General features: G+C 33.5%; 1 non-coding gene across 1 annotated transcript; it reads right to left on the bottom strand.

Annotated features, from left to right (window-relative positions):
* Positions 1-15,251: 15,251 nt before the first annotated feature.
* LOC125727364 (U6 spliceosomal RNA) lies at positions 15,252-15,358 on the bottom strand. The gene has a single exon (XR_007388724.1). It is a non-coding gene; the product is annotated as a U6 spliceosomal RNA (small nuclear RNA).
* Positions 15,359-15,614: the final 256 nt, after the last annotated feature.

The raw sequence follows: 15,614 nt of genomic DNA, 5'->3' as shown, positions 1-15,614 counted from the left end.
GGATTAGGGTTAGGGTTTTTACAATTCTCCAGTAATCTTTTCAGGACCTAATTCTTTTGATTCAAGGATTAAATTCCTCGCTTCCTTTAGCATTTAAGTGTAAAAAAAAATTCTGCATGATATTTTAGTCAACTGAATGATGAAAGAGGGTCAAAGTCAAAGTGGGAGTTTCCAATTTAAAATGCAGATTAGAGTCAATTTTAAGAATTTTCATTAGATAAAATTTTACAACTCTCCGGTTAGGGTTAGGGCTAGGATTAGGGTTAGGGTTTTTACAATTCTCCAGTAATCTTTTCTGGACCTAATTCTATTGATTCAAGGATTAAATCCTCGCTTCCTTTAGCATTTAAGTGTCAAAAAAAATTCTGCATGATATTTTAGTCAACTGAATGATGAAATAGGGTCAAAGTCCAAGTGGGAGTTTCCAATATAATATGCAGATTAGAGTCCATTTCAAGCATTGTCATTGGAGAAAGAAATCACACTTCTCTGGTAATCTTTCCTGGATCAAAAGTTTTTGTTTCAAGGAATAAATTACAGACTTTCTGTAGCATGTACTTGTCAAAAATGATCTGTCTCAGAATATCTTCATGAACTGAACGATGGAAAAAGGTCAAAGTCCAAGTGGGAGTTTCCAATTTAAAATGCAGATTAGAGTCAATTTCAAGCATTGTCATTGGAGAAAATAAATCACACTTCTCTGGTAATCTTTCCTGGATCAAAAGTTTTTGATTCAAGGAATAAATTACAGACTTACTTTAGCATGTACTTGTCAAAAATGATCTGTCTCAGAATATCTTCATGAACTGAACGATGGAAAAAGGTCAAAGTCCAAGTGGGAGTTTCCAATTTAAAATGCAGATTAGAGTCAATTTTAAGAATTTTCATTCGATAAAATTTTACAACTCTCCAGTTAGGGTTAGGGCTAGGATTAGGGTTAGGGTTTTTACAATTCTCCAGTAATCTTTTCTGGACCTAATTATTTTGATTCAAGGATTCAATTCCTCGCTTCCTTTAGTATTTAAGTGTCAAAAAAAATTCTGCATGATATTTTAGTCAACTGAATGATGAAAGAGGGTCAAAGTCCAAGTGGGAGTTTCCAATTTAAAATGCAGATTAGAGTAAATTTCAAGCATTGTTTTTGGAGAAAAAAAAATCACCCTTCACTGGTAATCTTTCCTGGATCAAAAGTTTTTGATTCAAGAACTAAATTACACACTTTCTTTAGCATGTACTTGTCAAAAATGATCTGTCTCAGAATATCTTCATTAACTGAACGATGGAAAAAGGTCAAAGTCCAAGTGGGAGTTTCCAATTTAAAATGCAGATTAGAGTCAATTTTAAGAATTTTCATTAGATAAAATTTTACAACTCTCCGGTTAGGGTTAGGGCTAGGATTAGGGTTAGGGTTTTTACAATTCTCCAGTAATCTTTTCTGGACCTAATTCTATTGATTCAAGGATTAAATCCTCGCTTCCTTTAGCATTTAAGTGTCAAAAAAAATTCTGCATGATATTTTAGTCAACTGAATGATGAAATAGGGTCAAAGTCCAAGTGGGAGTTTCCAATATAATATGCAGATTAGAGTCCATTTCAAGCATTGTCATTGGAGAAAAAAATCACACTTCTCTGGTAATCTTTCCTGGATCAAAAGTTTTTGATTCAAGGAATAAATTACAGACTTTCTGTAGCATGTACTTGTCAAAAATGATCTGTCTCAGAATATCTTCATGAACTGAACGATGGAAAAAGGTCAAAGTCCAAGTGGGAGTTTCCAATTTAAAATGCAGATTAGAGTCAATTTCAAGCATTGTCATTGGAGAAAAAAAATCACACTTCTCTGGTAATCTTTCCTGGATCAAAAGTTTTTGATTCAAGAACTAAATTACACACTTTCTTTAGCATGTACTTGTCAAAAATGATCTGTCTCAGAATATCTTCATGAACTGAACGATGGAAAAAGGTCAAAGTCCAAGTGTGAGTTTCCAATTTAAAATGCAGATTAGAGTCAATTTTAAGAATTTTCATTAGATAAAATTTTACAACTCTCCGGTTAGGGTTAGGGCTAGGATTAGGGTTAGGGTTTTTACAATTCTCCAGTAATCTTTTCTGGACCTAATTCTATTGATTCAAGGATTAAATCCTCGCTTCCTTTAGCATTTAAGTGTCAAAAAATATTCTGCATGATATTTTAGTCAACTGAATGATGAAAGAGGGTCAAAGTCCAAGTGGGAGTTTCCAATTTAAAATGCAGATTAGAGTAAATTTCAAGCATTGTTTTTGGAGAAAAAAAAATCACCCTTCACTGGTAATCTTTCCTGGATCAAAAGTTTTTGATTCAAGAACTAAATTACACACTTTCTTTAGCATGTACTTGTCAAAAATGATCTGTCTCAGAATATCTTCATGAACTGAAAGATGAAAGAGGATCAAAGTCCAAGTGGGAGTTTCCAATTTAAAATGCAGATTACAGTCAATTTCCAGCATTTTCATTAGATAAAATTTTACAACTCTCCGGTTAGGGTTAGGGCTAGGATTAGGGTTAGGGTTTTTACAATTCTCCAGTAATCTTTTCTGGACCTAATTCTTTTGATTCAAGGATTCAATTCCTCGCTTCCTTTAGCATTTAAGTGTCAAAAAAAATTCTGCATGACATTTTAGTCAACTGAATGATGAAAGAGGGTCAAAGTCAAAGTGGGAGTTTCCAATTTAAAATGCAGATTAGAGTCAATTTCAAGCATTTTCATTAGATAATATTTTACAACTCTCAGGTTAGGGTTAGGGTTAGGATTAGGGTTAGGGTTTTTACAATTCTCCAGTAATCTTTTCTGGACCTAATTCTTTTGATTCAAGGATTAAATCCTCGCTTCCTTTAGCATTTAAGTGTCAAAAGAAATTCTGCATGATATTTTAGTCAACTGAATGATGAAAGAGGGTCAAAGTCCAAGTGGGAGTTTCCAATTTAAAATGCAGATTAGAGTCAATTTCAAGCATTGTCATTGGAGAAAAAAAATTACACTTCTCTGCTAATCTTTCCTGGATCAAAAGTTTTTGATTCAAGGAATAAATTACAGACTTTCTTTAGCATGTACTTGACAAAAATGATCTGTCTCAGAATATCTTCATGAACTGAACGATGGAAAAAAGTCAAAGTCCAAGTGGGAGTTTCCAATTTAAAATGCAGATTAGAGTCAATTTTAAGAATTTTCATTAGATAAAATATTACAACTTTCCGGTTAGGGTTAGGGCTAGGATTAGGGTTAGGGTTTTTACAATTCTCCAGTAATCTTTTCAGGACCTAATTCTTTTGATTCAAGGATTAAATTCCTCGCTTCCTTTAGCATTTAAGTGTAAAAAAAAATTCTGCATGATATTTTAGTCAACTGAATGATGAAAGAGGGTCAAAGTCAAAGTGGGAGTTTCCAATTTAAAATGCAGATTAGAGTCAATTTTAAGAATTTTCATTAGATAAAATTTTACAACTCTCCGGTTAGGGTTAGGGCTAGGATTAGGGTTAGGGTTTTTACAATTCTCCAGTAATCTTTTCTGGACCTAATTCTATTGATTCAAGGATTAAATCCTCGCTTCCTTTAGCATTTAAGTGTCAAAAAAAATTCTGCATGATATTTTAGTCAACTGAATGATGAAATAGGGTCAAAGTCCAAGTGGGAGTTTCCAATATAATATGCAGATTAGAGTCCATTTCAAGCATTGTCATTGGAGAAAGAAATCACACTTCTCTGGTAATCTTTCCTGGATCAAAAGTTTTTGTTTCAAGGAATAAATTACAGACTTTCTGTAGCATGTACTTGTCAAAAATGATCTGTCTCAGAATATCTTCATGAACTGAACGATGGAAAAAGGTCAAAGTCCAAGTGGGAGTTTCCAATTTAAAATGCAGATTAGAGTCAATTTTAAGAATTTTCATTAGATAAAATTTTACAACTCTCCGGTTAGGGTTAGGGCTAGGATTAGGGTTAGGGTTTTTACAATTCTCCAGTAATCTTTTCTGGACCTAATTCTTTTGATTCAAGGATTAAATCCTCGCTTCCTTTAGCATTTAAGTGTCAAAAGAAATTCTGCATGATATTTTAGTCAACTGAATGATGAAAGAGGGTCAAAGTCCAAGTGGGAGTTTCCAATTTAAAATGCAGATTAGAGTCAATTTCAAGCATTGTCATTGGAGAAAAAAAATCACACTTCTCTGCTAATCTTTCCTGGATCAAAAGTTTTTGATTCAAGGAATAAATTACAGACTTTCTTTAGCATGTACTTGTCAAAAATGATCTGTCTCAGAATATCTTCATGAACTGAACGATGGAAAAAGGTCAAAGTCCAAGTGGGAGTTTCCAATTTAAAATGCAGATTAGAGTCAATTTTAAGAATTTTCATTAGATAAAATTTTACAACTCTCCGGTTAGGGTTAGGGCTAGGATTAGGGTTAGGGTTTTTACAATTCTCCAGTAATCTTTTCAGGACCTAATTCTTTTGATTCAAGGATTAAATTCCTCGCTTCCTTTAGCATTTAAGTGTCAAAAAAAATTCTGCATGATATTTTAGTCAACTGAATGATGAAAGAGGGTCAAAGTCCAAGTGGGAGTTTCCAATTTAAAATGCAGATTAGAGTCAATTTTAAGAATTTTCATTAGATAAAATTTTACAACTCTCCGGTTAGGGTTAGGATTAGGGTTAGGGTTTTTACAATTCTCCAGTAATCTTTTCTGGACCTAATTCTTTTGATTCAAGGATTAAATCCTCGCTTCCTTTAGCATTTAAGTGTCAAAAGAAATTCTGCATGATATTTTAGTCAACTGAATGATGAAAGAGGGTCAAAGTCCAAGTGGGAGTTTCCAATTTAAAATGCAGATTAGAGTCAATTTCAAGCATTGTCATTGGAGAAAAAAAATCACACTTCTCTGCTAATCTTTCCTGGATCAAAAGTTTTTGATTCAAGGAATAAAATACAGACTTTCTGTAGCATGTACTTGTCAAAAATGATCTGTCTCAGAATATCTTCATGAACTGAAAGATGAAAGAGGATCAAAGTCCAAGTGGGAGTTTCCAATTTAAAATGCAGATTACAGTCAATTTCCAGCATTTTCATTAGATAAAATTTTACAACTCTCCGGTTAGGGTTAGGGCTAGGATTAGGGTTAGGGTTTTTACAATTCTCCAGTAATCTTTTCTGGACCTAATTCTTTTGATTCAAGGATTCAATTCCTCGCTTCCTTTAGCATTTAAGTGTCAAAAATAATTCTGCATGATATTTTAGTCAACTGAATGATGAAAGAGGGTCAAAGTCCAAGTGGGAGTTTCCAATTTAAAATGCAGATTAGAGTCCATTTCAAGCATTGTCATTGGAGAAAAAAATCACACTTCTCTGGTAATCTTTCCTGGATCAAATTTTTTGATTCAAGGAATAAATGACAGACTTTCTATAGCATGTACTTGTCAAAAATGATCTGTCTCAGAATAACTTCATTAACTGAATGATGGAAAAAGGTCAAAGTCCAAGTGGGAGTTTCCAATTTAAAATGCAGATTAGAGTCAATTTTAAGAATTTTCATTAGATAAAATTTTACAACTCTCCGGTTAGGGTTAGGGCTAGGATTAGGGTTAGGGTTTTTACAATTCTCCAGTAATCTTTTCTGGACCTAATTATTTTGATTCAAGGATTCAATTCCTCGCTTCCTTTAGTATTTAAGTGTCAAAAAAAATTCTGCATGACATTTTAGTCAACTGAATGATGAAAGAGGGTCAAAGTCAAAGTGGGAGTTTCCAATTTAAAATGCAGATTAGAGTCAATTTCAAGCATTTTCATTAGATAATATTTTACAACTCTCAGGTTAGGGTTAGGGTTAGGATTAGGGTTAGGGTTTTTACAATTCTCCAGTAATCTTTTCTGGACCTAATTCTTTTGATTCAAGGATTAAATCCTCGCTTCCTTTAGCATTTAAGTGTCAAAAGAAATTCTGCATGATATTTTAGTCAACTGAATGATGAAAGAGGGTCAAAGTCCAAGTGGGAGTTTCCAATTTAAAATGCAGATTAGAGTCAATTTCAAGCATTGTCATTGGAGAAAAAAAATCACACTTCTCTGCTAATCTTTCCTGGATCAAAAGTTTTTGATTCAAGGAATAAATTACAGACTTTCTTTAGCATGTACTTGACAAAAATGATCTGTCTCAGAATATCTTCATGAACTGAACGATGGAAAAAGGTCAAAGTCCAAGTGGGAGTTTCCAATTTAAAATGCAGATTAGAGTCAATTTTAAGAATTTTCATTAGATAAAATATTACAACTTTCCGGTTAGGGTTAGGGCTAGGATTAGGGTTAGGGTTTTTACAATTCTCCAGTAATCTTTTCAGGACCTAATTCTTTTGATTCAAGGATTAAATTCCTCGCTTCCTTTAGCATTTAAGTGTCAAAAAAAATTCTGCATGATATTTTAGTCAACTGAATGATGAAAGAGGGTCAAAGTCAAAGTGGGAGTTTCCAATTTAAAATGCAGATTAGAGTCAATTTTAAGAATTTTCATTAGATAAAATTTTACAACTCTCCGGTTAGGGTTAGGGCTAGGATTAGGGTTAGGGTTTTTACAATTCTCCAGTAATCTTTTCTGGACCTAATTCTTTTGATTCAAGGATTCAATTCCTCGCTTCCTTTAGCATTTAAGTGTCAAAAAAAATTCTGCATGATATTTTAGTCAACTGAATGATGAAAGAGGGTCAAAGTCAAAGTGGGAGTTTCCAATTTAAAATGCAGATTAGAGTCAATTTCAAGCATTTTCATTAGATAATATTTTACAACTCTCAGGTTAGGGTTAGGGTTAGGATTAGGGTTAGGGTTTTTACAATTCTCCAGTAATCTTTTCTGGACCTAATTCTTTTGATTCAAGGATTAAATCCTCGCTTCCTTTAGCATTTAAGTGTCAAAAGAAATTCTGCATGATATTTTAGTCAACTGAATGATGAAAGAGGGTCAAAGTCCAAGTGGGAGTTTCCAATTTAAAATGCAGATTAGAGTCAATTTCAAGCATTGTCATTGGAGAAAAAAAATTACACTTCTCTGCTAATCTTTCCTGGATCAAAAGTTTTTGATTCAAGGAATAAATTACAGACTTTCTTTAGCATGTACTTGACAAAAATGATCTGTCTCAGAATATCTTCATGAACTGAACGATGGAAAAAAGTCAAAGTCCAAGTGGGAGTTTCCAATTTAAAATGCAGATTAGAGTCAATTTTAAGAATTTTCATTAGATAAAATATTACAACTTTCCGGTTAGGGTTAGGGCTAGGATTAGGGTTAGGGTTTTTACAATTCTCCAGTAATCTTTTCAGGACCTAATTCTTTTGATTCAAGGATTAAATTCCTCGCTTCCTTTAGCATTTAAGTGTAAAAAAAAATTCTGCATGATATTTTAGTCAACTGAATGATGAAAGAGGGTCAAAGTCAAAGTGGGAGTTTCCAATTTAAAATGCAGATTAGAGTCAATTTTAAGAATTTTCATTAGATAAAATTTTACAACTCTCCGGTTAGGGTTAGGGCTAGGATTAGGGTTAGGGTTTTTACAATTCTCCAGTAATCTTTTCTGGACCTAATTCTATTGATTCAAGGATTAAATCCTCGCTTCCTTTAGCATTTAAGTGTCAAAAAAAATTCTGCATGATATTTTAGTCAACTGAATGATGAAATAGGGTCAAAGTCCAAGTGGGAGTTTCCAATATAATATGCAGATTAGAGTCCATTTCAAGCATTGTCATTGGAGAAAGAAATCACACTTCTCTGGTAATCTTTCCTGGATCAAAAGTTTTTGTTTCAAGGAATAAATTACAGACTTTCTGTAGCATGTACTTGTCAAAAATGATCTGTCTCAGAATATCTTCATGAACTGAACGATGGAAAAAGGTCAAAGTCCAAGTGGGAGTTTCCAATTTAAAATGCAGATTAGAGTCAATTTTAAGAATTTTCATTAGATAAAATTTTACAACTCTCCGGTTAGGGTTAGGGCTAGGATTAGGGTTAGGGTTTTTACAATTCTCCAGTAATCTTTTCTGGACCTAATTCTTTTGATTCAAGGATTAAATCCTCGCTTCCTTTAGCATTTAAGTGTCAAAAGAAATTCTGCATGATATTTTAGTCAACTGAATGATGAAAGAGGGTCAAAGTCCAAGTGGGAGTTTCCAATTTAAAATGCAGATTAGAGTCAATTTCAAGCATTGTCATTGGAGAAAAAAAATCACACTTCTCTGCTAATCTTTCCTGGATCAAAAGTTTTTGATTCAAGGAATAAATTACAGACTTTCTTTAGCATGTACTTGTCAAAAATGATCTGTCTCAGAATATCTTCATGAACTGAACGATGGAAAAAGGTCAAAGTCCAAGTGGGAGTTTCCAATTTAAAATGCAGATTAGAGTCAATTTTAAGAATTTTCATTAGATAAAATTTTACAACTCTCCGGTTAGGGTTAGGGCTAGGATTAGGGTTAGGGTTTTTACAATTCTCCAGTAATCTTTTCAGGACCTAATTCTTTTGATTCAAGGATTAAATTCCTCGCTTCCTTTAGCATTTAAGTGTCAAAAAAAATTCTGCATGATATTTTAGTCAACTGAATGATGAAAGAGGGTCAAAGTCCAAGTGGGAGTTTCCAATTTAAAATGCAGATTAGAGTCAATTTTAAGAATTTTCATTAGATAAAATTTTACAACTCTCCGGTTAGGGTTAGGATTAGGGTTAGGGTTTTTACAATTCTCCAGTAATCTTTTCTGGACCTAATTCTTTTGATTCAAGGATTAAATCCTCGCTTCCTTTAGCATTTAAGTGTCAAAAGAAATTCTGCATGATATTTTAGTCAACTGAATGATGAAAGAGGGTCAAAGTCCAAGTGGGAGTTTCCAATTTAAAATGCAGATTAGAGTCAATTTCAAGCATTGTCATTGGAGAAAAAAAATCACACTTCTCTGCTAATCTTTCCTGGATCAAAAGTTTTTGATTCAAGGAATAAAATACAGACTTTCTGTAGCATGTACTTGTCAAAAATGATCTGTCTCAGAATATCTTCATGAACTGAAAGATGAAAGAGGATCAAAGTCCAAGTGGGAGTTTCCAATTTAAAATGCAGATTACAGTCAATTTCCAGCATTTTCATTAGATAAAATTTTACAACTCTCCGGTTAGGGTTAGGGCTAGGATTAGGGTTAGGGTTTTTACAATTCTCCAGTAATCTTTTCTGGACCTAATTCTTTTGATTCAAGGATTCAATTCCTCGCTTCCTTTAGCATTTAAGTGTCAAAAATAATTCTGCATGATATTTTAGTCAACTGAATGATGAAAGAGGGTCAAAGTCCAAGTGGGAGTTTCCAATTTAAAATGCAGATTAGAGTCCATTTCAAGCATTGTCATTGGAGAAAAAAATCACACTTCTCTGGTAATCTTTCCTGGATCAAAAGTTTTTGATTCAAGGAATAAATGACAGACTTTCTATAGCATGTACTTGTCAAAAATGATCTGTCTCAGAATAACTTCATTAACTGAACGATGGAAAAAGGTCAAAGTCCAAGTGGGAGTTTCCAATTTAAAATGCAGATTAGAGTCAATTTTAAGAATTTTCATTAGATAAAATTTTACAACTCTCCGGTTAGGGTTAGGGCTAGGATTAGGGTTAGGGTTTTTACAATTCTCCAGTAATCTTTTCTGGACCTAATTATTTTGATTCAAGGATTCAATTCCTCGCTTTCTTTAGTATTTAAGTGTCAAAAAAAATTCTGCATGACATTTTAGTCAACTGAATGATGAAAGAGGGTCAAAGTCAAAGTGGGAGTTTCCAATTTAAAATGCAGATTAGAGTCAATTTCAAGCATTTTCAATAGATAATATTTTACAACTCTCAGGTTAGGGTTAGGGTTAGGATTAGGGTTAGGGTTTTTACAATTCTCCAGTAATCTTTTCTGGACCTAATTCTTTTGATTCAAGGATTAAATCCTCGCTTCCTTTAGCATTTAAGTGTCAAAAGAAATTCTGCATGATATTTTAGTCAACTGAATGATGAAAGAGGGTCAAAGTCCAAGTGGGAGTTTCCAATTTAAAATGCAGATTAGAGTCAATTTCAAGCATTGTCATTGGAGAAAAAAAATCACACTTCTCTGCTAATCTTTCCTGGATCAAAAGTTTTTGATTCAAGGAATAAATTACAGACTTTCTTTAGCATGTACTTGACAAAAATGATCTGTCTCAGAATATCTTCATGTACTGAACGATGGAAAAAGGTCAAAGTCCAAGTGGGAGTTTCCAATTTAAAATGCAGATTAGAGTCAATTTTAAGAATTTTCATTAGATAAAATATTACAACTTTCCGGTTAGGGTTAGGGCTAGGATTAGGGTTAGGGTTTTTACAATTCTCCAGTAATCTTTTCAGGACCTAATTCTTTTGATTCAAGGATTAAATTCCTCGCTTCCTTTAGCATTTAAGTGTCAAAAAAAATTCTGCATGATATTTTAGTCAACTGAATGATGAAAGAGGGTCAAAGTCAAAGTGGGAGTTTCCAATTTAAAATGCAGATTAGAGTCAATTTTAAGAATTTTCATTAGATAAAATTTTACAACTCTCCGGTTAGGGTTAGGGCTAGGATTAGGGTTAGGGTTTTTACAATTCTCCAGTAATCTTTTCTGGACCTAATTCTATTGATTCAAGGATTAAATCCTCGCTTCCTTTAGCATTTAAGTGTCAAAAAAAATTCTGCATGATATTTTAGTCAACTGAATGATGAAATAGGGTCAAAGTCCAAGTGGGAGTTTCCAATATAATATGCAGATTAGAGTCCATTTCAAGCATTGTCATTGGAGAAAGAAATGACACTTCTCTGGTAATCTTTCCTGGATCAAAAGTTTTTGTTTCAAGGAATAAATTACAGACTTTCTGTAGCATGTACTTGACAAAAATGATCTGTCTCAGAATATCTTCATGAACTGAACGATGGAAAAAGGTCAAAGTCCAAGTGGGAGTTTCCAATTTAAAATGCAGATTAGAGTCAATTTTAAGAATTTTCATTAGATAAAATTTTACAACTCTCCGGTTAGGGTTAGGGCTAGGATTAGGGTTAGGGTTTTTACAATTCTCCAGTAATCTTTTCAGGACCTAATTCTTTTGATTCAAGGATTAAATTCCTCGCTTCCTTTAGCATTTAAGTGTCAAAAAAAATTCTGCATGATATTTTAGTCAACTGAATGATGAAAGAGGGTCAAAGTCCAAGTGGGAGTTTCCAATTTAAAATGCAGATTAGAGTCAATTTTAAGAATTTTCATTAGATAAAATTTTACAACTCTCCGGTTAGGGTTAGGGCTAGGATTAGGGTTAGGGTTTTTACAATTCTCCAGTAATCTTTTCTGGACCTAATTCTATTGATTCAAGGATTAAATCCTCGCTTCCTTTAGCATTTAAGTGTCAAAAAAAATTCTGCATGATATTTTAGTCAACTGAATGATGAAATAGGGTCAAAGTCCAAGTGGGAGTTTCCAATATAATATGCAGATTAGAGTCCATTTCAAGCATTGTCATTGGAGAAAAAAATCACACTTCTCTGGTAATCTTTCCTGGATCAAAAGTTTTTGATTCAAGGAATAAATTACAGACTTTCTGTAGCATGTACTTGTCAAAAATGATCTGTCTCAGAATATCTTCATGAACTGAACGATGGAAAAAGGTCAAAGTCCAAGTGGGAGTTTCCAATTTAAAATGCAGATTAGAGTCAATTTTAAGAATTTTCATTAGATAAAATTTTACAACTCTCCGGTTAGGGTTAGGGCTAGGATTAGGGTTAGGGTTTTTACAATTCTCCAGTAATCTTTTCTGGACCTAATTATTTTGATTCAAGGATTCAATTCCTCGCTTCCTTTAGTATTTAAGTGTCAAAAAAAATTCTGCATGACATTTTAGTCAACTGAATGATGAAAGAGGGTCAAAGTCAAAGTGGGAGTTTCCAATTTAAAATGCAGATTAGAGTCAATTTCAAGCATTTTCATTAGATAAAATTTTACAACTCTCAGGTTAGGGTTAGGATTAGGGTTAGGGTTTTTACAATTCTCCAGTAATCTTTTCTGGACCTAATTCTTTTGATTCAAGGATTAAATCCTCGCTTCCTTTAGCATTTAAGTGTCAAAAGAAATTCTGCATGATATTTTAGTCAACTGAATGATGAAAGAGGGTCAAAGTCCAAGTGGGAGTTTCCAATTTAAAATGCAGATTAGAGTCAATTTCAAGCATTGTCATTGGAGAAAAAAAATCACACTTCTCTGCTAATCTTTCCTGGATCAAAAGTTTTTGATTCAAGGAATAAAATACAGACTTTCTGTAGCATGTACTTGTCAAAAATGATCTGTCTCAGAATATCTTCATGAACTGAACGATGGAAAAAGGTCAAAGTCCAAGTGGGAGTTTCCAATTTAAAATGCAGATTAGAGTCAATTTTAAGAATTTTCATTAGATAAAATTTTACAACTCTCCGGTTAGGGTTAGGGCTAGGATTAGGGTTAGGGTTTTTACAATTCTCCAGTAATCTTTTCTGGACCTAATTCTTTTGATTCAAGGATTCAATTCCTCGCTTCCTTTAGCATTTAAGTGTCAAAAAAAATTCTGCATGATATTTTAGTCAACTGAATGATGAAAGAGGGTCAAAGTCAAAGTGGGAGTTTCCAATTTAAAATGCAGATTAGAGTCAATTTCAAGCATTTTCATTTGATAAAATTTTACAACTCTCAGGTTAGGGTTAGGGTTAGGATTAGGGTTAGGGTTTTTACAATTCTCCAGTAATCTTTTCTGGACCTAATTCTTTTGATTCAAGGATTAAATCCTCGCTTCCTTTAGCATTTAAGTGTAAAAAGAAATTCTGCATGATATTTTAGTCAACTGAATGATGAAAGAGGGTCAAAGTCCAAGTGGGAGTTTCCAATTTAAAATGCAGATTAGAGTACATTTCAAGCATTGTCATTGGAGAAAAAAAATCACACTTCTCTGGTAATCTTTCCTGGATCAAAAGTTTTTGATTCAAGGAATAAATTACAGACTTTATTTAGCATGTACTTGTCAAAAATGATCTGTCTCAGAATATCTTCATGAACTGAACGATGGAAAAAGGTCAAAGTCCAAGTGGGAGTTTCCAATTTAAAATGCAGATTAGAGTCAATTTTAAGAATTTTCATTTGATAAAATTTTACAACTCTCCGGTTAGGGTTAGGGCTAGGATTAGGGTTAGGGTTTTTACAATTCTCCAGTAATCTTTTCTGGACCTGATTCTTTTGATTCAAGGATTCAATTCCTCGCTTCCTTTAGCATTTAAGTGTCAAAAAAAATTCTGCATGATATTTTAGTCAACTGAATGATGAAAGAGGGTCAAAGTCAAAGTGGGAGTTTCCAATTTTAAATGCAGATTAGAGTCCATTTCAAGCATTGTCATTGGAGAAAAAAATCACACTTCTCTGGTAATCTTTCCTGGATCAAAAGTTTTTGATTCAAGGAATAAATTACAGACTTTCTGTAGCATGTACTTGTCAAAAATGAACTGTCTCAGAATATCTTCATGAACTGAACGATGGAAAAAGGTCAAAGTCCAAGTGGGAGTTTCCAATTTAAAATGCAGATTAGAGTCAATTTTAAGAATTTTCATTAGATAAAATTTTACAACTCTCCAGTTAGGTTTAGGGCTAGGATTAGGGTTAGGGTTTTTACAATTCTCCAGTAATCTTTTCTGGACCTAATTCTATTGATTCAAGGATTAAATCCTCGCTTCCTTTAGCATTTAAGTGTCAAAAAAAATTCTGCATGATATTTTAGTCAACTGAATGATGAAAGAGGGTCAAAGTCCAAGTGGGAGTTTCCAATTTAATATGCAGATTAGAGTCCATTTCAAGCATTGTCATTGGAGAAAAAAATCACACTTCTCTGGTAATCTTTCCTGGATCAAAAGTTTTTGATTCAAGGAATAAATTACAGACTTTCCTTAGCATGTACTTGTCAAAAATGATCTGTCTCAGAATATATTCATGAACTGAACGATGGAAAAAGGTCAAAGTCCAAGTGGGAGTTTCCAATTTAAAATGCAGATTAGAGTCAATTTTAAGAATTTTCATTAGATAAAATTTTACAACTCTCCGGTTAGGGTTAGGGCTAGGATTAGGGTTAGGGTTAGGGTTTTTACAATTCTCCAGTAATCGTTTCTGGACCTAATTCTTTTGATTCAAGGATTAAATTCCTCGCTTCCTTTAGTATTAAAGTGTCAAAAAAAATTCTGCATGACATTTTAGTCAACTGAATGATGAAAGAGGGTCAAAGTCAAAGTGGGAGTTTCCAATTTAAAATGCAGATTAGAGTCAATTTCAAGCATTTTCATTAGATAAAATTTTACAACTCTCAGGTTAGGGTTAGGGTTAGGATTAGGGTTAGGGTTTTTACAATTCTCCAGTAATCTTTTCTGGACCTAATTCTTTTGATTCAAGGATTAAATCCTCGCTTCCTTTAGCATTTAAGTGTCAAAAAAAATTCTGCATGATATTTTAGTCAACTGAATGATGAAAGAGGGTCAAAGTCCAAGTGGGAGTTTCCATTCTAAAATGCAGAGTTGAGTTAATTTCAAGCATTTTTCATTGGAGACTCAATTCTACATGTCCCCGGTCATCTGTTCTGTATCAGATACTTTAGATTCAAAGACCTAAATACAGAACTGTGGTACAAATAACATTTGAGTCAGCATAGCCATCTGATATTTTCCTCATCTTCACATATAACCATAAGATGCTTGTACCAGGCTCAGTCTTTTCCAGTGAAAGAATGTCATGCTGCTTTATATTTTTCTGATTATTCCAATCATCTATACTGAACAGGTTTCCTCCTAACGTCCATTCCTTGAGAAGTATTGCAATAGTTTCATTTAGGAATATTCCACATGGTGTCCAATACCTCAATAACGTTTTGCACAACCAGTTGCACTGTTGCACTTCACACTTAGCCTGTCTTACCTCCTATTATCACTTCTATTTCTTCTATTGCACTGTCTTGTGTCACACTGTTTTTGCACACTTGCTCTTTATGTAGTCCTGTGTCGATGTAGTGTTATACATAGTACCATGGTCCTGGAGGAATGCTGTCTCATTTCACTGTGTATTGTATCACTGTATATGGTCAAAATGACAATAAAAGCCACTTGACTAGACTCTATCATTGCATGCAGTTTGATTAAGTTAGGAACCAGGGAAACCAAGCAAAATATGGAACGCTTCACGAATTTGCGTGTCATCCTTGCGCAGGGGCCATGCTAATCTTCTCTGTATCGTTCCAATTTTAGTATATGTGTTGCCATAGCAAGCACAGATTTACGAACAGATGAAAGAATATATAGGTGTGGAAGCGGTATGAGCTTTCCTCATGTCGGTGGCAAAGCAATGCCTATGCCCTGGCCCTATATTCTGCCAGAACATAAATATGAAGACAGCTGACGTGCTGCGAAATATTTCTCTCAAATGTAACTTAACAATTAGGTGTCAAAAATTTTCTGCCTCAGAATGACTTTGTCAAATGAAAAATGAAACAAGGTGAAAGTACAAGAGGATGTGTCCATTTTAAAA

The sequence above is a fragment of the Brienomyrus brachyistius genome, unplaced genomic scaffold (assembly GCF_023856365.1).
Source record: "Brienomyrus brachyistius isolate T26 unplaced genomic scaffold, BBRACH_0.4 scaffold94, whole genome shotgun sequence".
NCBI lineage: Eukaryota > Metazoa > Chordata > Actinopteri > Osteoglossiformes > Mormyridae > Brienomyrus > Brienomyrus brachyistius.
This window is presented reverse-complemented; position numbering and strand designations above follow the sequence as displayed.